The sequence below is a fragment of the Ovis aries genome, chromosome 14 (genome assembly GCF_016772045.2).
Source record: "Ovis aries strain OAR_USU_Benz2616 breed Rambouillet chromosome 14, ARS-UI_Ramb_v3.0, whole genome shotgun sequence".
Classification (NCBI taxonomy): Eukaryota; Metazoa; Chordata; class Mammalia; order Artiodactyla; family Bovidae; genus Ovis; species Ovis aries.
This window is the reverse complement of record NC_056067.1, coordinates 21542104-21549460: the sequence shown is the minus strand read 5'-3', so window position 1 is coordinate 21549460 and position 7357 is coordinate 21542104. Positions and strand designations below refer to the sequence as shown.

The 7357-nt window shown below is 42.6% G+C and overlaps 1 protein-coding gene and 1 long non-coding RNA gene across 6 annotated transcripts in view; both read right to left on the bottom strand.

The window, feature by feature from the left end:
• The window catches only part of FTO (FTO alpha-ketoglutarate dependent dioxygenase), a 426388-nt gene that overhangs the window by 416313 nt on the left and 2718 nt on the right, over positions 1–7357 (bottom strand).
• Positions 1–7357, bottom strand: part of LOC114117875 (uncharacterized) — a 33990-nt gene that overhangs the window by 26472 nt on the left and 161 nt on the right. The window contains exon 1 of one of the 2 annotated variants that reach the window (XR_006056098.2): positions 13–7351. The exons of the other annotated variant lie outside the window; for it this stretch is intronic. This is a non-coding gene — a long non-coding RNA (uncharacterized LOC114117875). Of the gene's footprint in view, positions 1–12; positions 7352–7357 lie in introns of those variants that run through there. 2 annotated transcript variants of the gene reach the window in all.

The window sequence follows — 7357 nt, the reverse complement described above, 5'->3', positions numbered from 1 at the left end:
TGATGATCTCACCCAGGCCAGCATGAAGAACCTTGGCAGCTCACTTGGAGTTCAACACCCACATCTACTCATTCCAGAACTAAAGAACAGTTGTCATATTTCTGAGCAACCTCTAACGGAGTCCTGGGCCTGGAATACAGATCCACTCTTAAAGAAGTCTTAGGAAGGAATTCCATGACCCCCGCATGCGTGCTCAGTCAGGTCTGCTTCTTTATGACCACATGGACTGTAGCCCACCATGTTCCTCTCTCCTGTCCCTAGACCAGCTTAAACAGATCTTCTTGGGGAAGAGATTCCATGATCCCCCTAACACAGTAGATGCTCCCTGCTACCACGTCCCATTCCCATGGTAAAACACACCACTCTACTGCTGGTACTTGCTTAATTACGTATTTTCCTTAGAAAAGAAGCCAGTCCTACAGGACCAAACCTGCCATACCTTGCTTGGCACTTAACCAGGTCCTCAATTGAACCAAGGAACCCAGAAAACAGTTTATATTCTTAATTCTTCCAAGGGCAGCATATAACTAGCACCATTTGGGATGAATGGGAAGGATAGTGGAACCCCTAATTGACAAAATCTGCCGGATTAAAAGGTAGGAGGTAGATAGATGTCCCCACTCCCCACCTCCGGCACACAGGGCAGACGCTCAAAGACAAAAACTGCAGGACAACCGAAAGAACAGGCTGGGCCCTGCCCAGACAGAAGAGAAGAGACCATATATTTCTCATTCCCGAAGTGAGGAGGCCTCCCTGACTACACATGCAAAGAAAGGCACCTTGGAGGTCAAAAGGGGAGAGATGCTAAGGGGTGCTAACTACCCATAGGCCTCTTCGGTAGAATCCATCTTGCCCAAGAGATGTGCAGGCACACACAGGAGGATCCTCCTGAGATAAATAGCAAATACACTCAGAACCAGGCAAAGCAAGATGACTGGTCAAAGGAAACCGGGAAGAAATGTCCCATAAAAGTGATTCAAACCACCATGGGGGTGTGACTCTCTCTCTCGGCCTGCCTATTTGTCTATCCACAGGTACTGTACTCTTCTTCCTTCTAATAAACACTTCACTTGTGTCACTACTTTCCGTCTTTGTGAATTCTCTTCTGCAAAGCCAAAGAGCCAGGGCTATGCCACTGACCATGAGGCAGGTGGCTAGGATTTGGTGCTGCCACCACTGCCACCCAACCCCAATCTCTGGTCAGGAACCAGAGCCCCACTTCAGGCTGCTGCAGGCCGAGGCCAGAGCTCAGTGTAACTTCACAGGATGAATGTCCTGAATATAAGCTAAAATAGCTACTGGGATCAGACAGGTGGTAATGATGATGACAATAATAACAGCAACACGATGTGCCAGGTGCTCCACCTGTATCTTAGTTCGTCCTCAGGACAATCATCAATAGTGTAGTGGGAAAGGATGCGCCTGACAACACAGGAGACGCAGGAGGCATGGGCTTGACCCCTGGGTCAGGAAGATCACCTGGACAGGGAAATGGCAACCCACTCCAGTATTCTTGACTGGAAAACTTCAATGAACAGAAGAGCCTGGCGGGCTACAGTCCCCTAGGATCACGAAGAGCTGGACGCGGCTGAGCTACTGAGCACTCACCACAGTTTTACAAATGAGGAGACAGAGGTACAGAGAAGTTAAGTTACTTAAAGCAAGTGATGGAGCAGGATTCCATTCTGGGATTCCCCTCTAAAGTCTCACACTCTAAACCACTGTGACAGAAAAGTGAAAGTGTTAGTCACTCACTTGTGTCTGATTCTTTGCAAACCCATGAACTGTAGCCCACCAGGCTCCTCTGTCCATTGGATTCTCCAGACTAGAATACTGGAGTAGGTTGCCATTCCCTTCTCCAGGGGATCTTCCTGACCCAGGGATTGAACCCAGTCTCCCACACTGCAGGTGGATTCTTTACTGTCTGAACCACCAGGGAAGCCTGTACTGTGACTAAATGGGCAAAGGTGGGGTGTGGCAGAAGGGAAAGTATATTCTCATCTAAAGCGACAGCCACTATTCAGCTCTAGTTAGTGAAATGCAAGCCCAGTGTGGCCAGACAGTCTAGTTTTTCAAGAAAGTCTGACATCCAGACTTTCATGTGAAATCTCTTGGATGGAAAGTAATTCAGAAACTTTCAAACACAGTTCATTTGGGTCAAAAAGAACAATTTTATAGGCAGGATGAATATGTAAGCTGTAAATTTGTGATCTCCCATCTTTCCTCAAAAATATACAAGCCAAGAAATGCATATTCTTAATCTAAGCCAGCATACCAGGGTTCCCTGGCATGCTGCAGTCCATGGGGTCGCAGAGTCGGACAATATCAGATACATAAGAATGCAGAGACATTCTACAAAACAAATAGCCTGTACTCATCACAAAGGTCACTGCCTTACTCATCATAAATGTCAATATCTTAAAAGACAAAGAAAGGGTGAGGAAGCAATTTAAAGGAGATTAAAGGAGACCAGATTAAAGAATATTAAAAGAGACCAGAAATATAACAATTAAAGGTAACATGCAACCCTGGATTAAAACCTGGACCGGGTAAACAAAAATGCTATAAAAGATACTATTAGGACAATTAGCAAAATTTAAATATGGACTTTGGGCTAAATAAGAGTTATTTTATCAGTTAACTTTTCTGAAATTGACAATCAGCTGTGTTTATATACAAGAAAGCATCTTAGGAAATACATGCTGAAGTATTCAGGGGTAAAGAGGATTGATGTCATCAATTTACTCTGTAATGGTTCATAAAAAAAAAATAATAGTTCCTGTATTTATATATAGGGAAAGAGAGAAAGAGCGCTGTAAAGCAAATGTAACAAGATGGGAGCAAACCTGGACGATAAGGCTGTGAGGGCTCTTTGTTCTACTCCTGCAGCTCTTCTATAAATTTTAAATCATTTCAAAATAATAAATTCTATCATCTGGGGAAAAAAACAACACAAAAATACGGGGGCAGCTTTATATCAGCAAAAGGTTCTTGGGGCAACCCTCAATCAAAGCCATAGTTACTGGGTCCCTGGCACTATGGCCAAACCTAATCATGAAAGGGCAACCTATTCTAGTTTTCTTGCCTGAAAAACCCCATGAACAGAGAAGCGGGCTACAGTCCATGACATCGCAAAGAGTGGGACACAACTGAGCGACTGAGCACGACTCTAACTCAGCTTCTCAAGTACTAAGCTGAACTACCCTGCTGCATGCCTTATTTTAACAATTCATTTTAAAAATTCATGAATATACTTTGGCACCCTCTTCTGTTGTTAACACAAATTAAACAGATGCCATCATAAAAAGCTATTTACTCCAAACTTTTTATTCACCCTCCAGACATGGGAACTATACAAAAGTCTATGACATAAGCAATCACAAGAAGAAAATGTAATCTATTTCAGAGAGAAAAGGAAAACCGAAAGCAATTACCCATGATGGGAATAAAAAGTTTAAAAAGCAAACAAGAAATCTTTGTGACCTTAGGATAGGCAAAGACTTCACAGATATGACACAAAAAGCAAGAATCATAAAAAGAAATATCGATAAATCGGATCTTTATCAAAATTAACAATTTTGCTCTTCAAAAGACCATTACATAAAGAGAGACAGTATTCACAATACATATCTCTAGACTGATATCTAGAAAATACAAATAACTCATAACACTTAATATTAAGAACACAAACCAACCAAAAAAAAAAAAAAAAGAGCACAAGATGTGAACAGACACTTCACCAAAGAAGATTTATACCTGGTCAACCTACACAAGAAGCAGTTTCACATCACTGGACATCAGAAAAAGGAAATGTAAAACTGCTCTGAGATACCACTTCACACCTGCTTTCATAAAGATAGTGACAAGTGTTGACGAGGATGTTAAGAACTATAACCTTCAAACAGGAATAGTAAATGATGTATCCACATTGGAAAGCACCATGTCTTAGACCATTTAGGCTGCTGTAACAAAATACCATAGACTGGGTGGCTTATCTACAGCAGAAATTTATTGTTCATGGTCTGAAGGCTGGAAGTCCAAGATCTGGAAGCCAGCATGGTCTGGTTCTTGTAAAGGCCCTCTTCCAGTTTCAGACACCCAACTTAATCATGTATCCTCACATGGCAAACGGGGCAAGGGAGATCTCTCAGGCCTCTTGTAGAAGGGGACACTAATTCCATTCCTAACCACCTAATCATCTCCGAAAGGCCCTACCTCCTAATACCATCACCTCGGGGGTTAGAATTTCAAAAAGAGAATCTGGGGGGAACACAAGCATTCAGACCTTAACAAACAGTACAGCCAGTTTCTTAAAATGTTAAACAGATTAACCGTATGACCCTGCAATTCCACTCCTAGATCTCTATCTAAGAGAAATGAAAACATAGGTATATATAAAAAGTAGAGCACAGATGTTCATAGCAGCATTATTTGTAATAGCCAAATAGTGGAGACAACCCAAACATCCATCAACAGGGGAAGGGATTAAGACACTGGAGTACTACATTATTCAGTAACAAAGAGGAACAAAGTATTCATACAAGTTACAAGATGGAAAAAGCTTTTCAAAGAGATATTAATTCTCATTAGTCATCACTAAAATGCAACTTAAAACCACAATGAGACACCACCACACACCCACTGCTGCTGCTGCTGCTAAGTCGCTTCAGTCGTGTCCAACTCTATGTGACCCCATAGACAGCAGCCCACCAGGCTCCGCAGTCCCTGGGATTCTCCAGGCAAGAACACTGGAGTGGGTTGTCATTTCCTTCTCCGACACACCCACTAGAAGGCCTAAAATTTAAACAACAGACAATACCAAGTATTGGTGAAGAGAGGAAGCAACCAGAGCTCTCATACGCAGCTGATGGAAATGTCAAATGGTGCAGCAGGTTTGAATAGCACGCCCAAAAAGATATGTCCAAGTCTCAACCACTGGTGCCAAGAAAGCAATGGCACCCCACTCCAGTACTCTTGCCTGGAAAATCCCATGGATGGAGGAGCCTGGTGGGCTGCAGTCCATGGGGTCGCTAAGAGTCGGACACAGCTAAAGAGACTTAGCATAGCATAACCACTGGTGCCTGTAAATGTGACCTTATTTGGAAAAAGGGTCTTTGCATATGGAATTAAGTTAAGGACCTTGAGGATCAAGAAATTAAGATCATCCTGGATTTAGGAGAGGCCCTCACTGCAATGACTGGTGTCCTTACAAGAGAAAAGACACAGAGAAATGAGACAAAAACACAAAGAAGGCAGTCACGGGGAAGACTAGCACAGAGATTGGAGTTACACAGCCCAAGCCAAGGAATGCCTAGAGTCACCAGAAGCTGTAAGACTCAAGGAAGGATTCTCCCCCAGAGCAGAGCCAACAGGGGTACTATGGACCCCTTGATTTCAGACATATCTCTAGAACAATGAGAGAATACATTTTTGTTGTGTTTAGACAGCAAGGCTGTAATTTCCCTGAAGTTCTAGTGGTTAAGACTTTGCCTTCCAACGTAGAAGGTGTGGGTTCGACCCCTGGTTGGGGAGCTAAAATCCTCTATGCCCTGTGGCAAAGAAAGAAAACAACCAAGAAACATACAATAGAAGCAGTATTGTAGCAAATACAATAAAGACTTTAAAAGTGGTACAAGTTAAAAAAAGAAAAAGGAACCTTTTTTTTCTTTAAAGGGACATTGTGGTAACTTGTGCCAGCAGTCCTGAGAAACTAATACAAATGGGAGAATCACTTTGGAAAACTGTTGAGCTGTTTTTTATAAGATTAAACACAGAACTACCATAGGACTCACCAAGTGGACTCCTGGTGTTCCTCCAAAAGAAATGAAAACGCAGACTTACACATGAATGGCCGGAGCCACTTCCTTCATAATAGTCTCAGAAACAATCCAAATGTTCAGCAACTCACGAATGAATAAACAAATGCGTCAGAGCCACACGGTACATAGTCAGCAATAAAATGGAACAAGCTATTGATACAGGCCTTCCCTGGTGGCTCGGAGGTAAAGAACCCACCCGCCAAGCAGGAGACACAGGTTCAATCCCTGGGTCATGAAGATCCCCTAGAGAAGGAAATGGCAACACACTCCAGCATTCTTGCCTGGAGAAACCCATGGACAGAGTTCCATGGACTGCGGGCTCAGTACATAGGGTCACAAAGAGCTGGACATGACTTAGCGACTAAACACACAGTAGAGATACAGGCAACGATATGAATAAATCTCAAAAACCATGCTGGTTAAAAGCAGACAGACTCAATAATACAGAGTATATGTCCATCTATATGCAACTCTAGAAAACACAGACTTCATCTACAGTGATAGAAAACCTATTAGTGGTTGCTTGGGAGCCAAGGTAGGGGAAGAGATTGACTGCAAATCAGCAAGAGGAAATTATTGGAAGGGATCGAAATGTTCTCTGTATCAACTGTGGTGGTAGTTTCACAGGTGTAAACATCTGTCAAAACTCATCAAATTATGCACTATAAATGGGTGCTATTTACAGTATGGAAAGTACACCTCAATAAAGTGGATTAGAAAAAGAGAAAATAATTTATGATTAAATGAACATTTTCTATTTAAGATTTAAAACTTGCTTTCCTATACTTTGCTCTAACCAGTAATATTTCTCAAATAACTTCTAAATAAAGATCAAAGAAATATTTAAAAGTAAACAGGCAGACAACTTGCTCTATCATTTCAACATGTTTTACGAGCAGAAAATGGAAAAAAGCTTTGGAATGAGAAGACCTTGCTCTGGGCCCTAGTTTCACATAGCAACCAGGTGACCTTGGGCAAGTTTTAACTTCTACAAGCCTTGGTTTCAACATCCATCAGATGTCAACAACACTAAGCTATCTTAGAGGCAACTGTTAGTTTTAAAAGAATAAAAGCTCCTTTGAACAAGGATTCAATCTTAGCCAAAATCAGAATCCCAGGGTCTGGCAAATGTGCTGTGCTTAGTCGCTCAGTCATGTCCAACTCTTTGGGACACTATGGACTGTAGCCGCCAGGTTCTTTGTCCATGAGGATTCTCCAGGCAAGAATACAGGAATGGGTTGCCATGCCCTCCTCCAGGGGATCTTCCCAACCCAGGGATCAAACCCAGGTCTCCTGCATTGCAGGTGGATTCTTTAGTCACCAGGGAAACCCAAGAATACTGGGGGAGGTAGACTATCCCTTCTGCAGGGGAACTTCCCAACCCAATCGAACCAGGGTCTCCTGCATTCCAAGGGGATTCCTTGCCAGCTGAGCTACCCGGGAAGCCCGTCAGGCAAATAATAGGTACTAAATAAGTCTTTACAAAAGAAAAGAGTAACTTTCAGCGTAAACCCAAAAGGTAAGAAAGACATCATGCA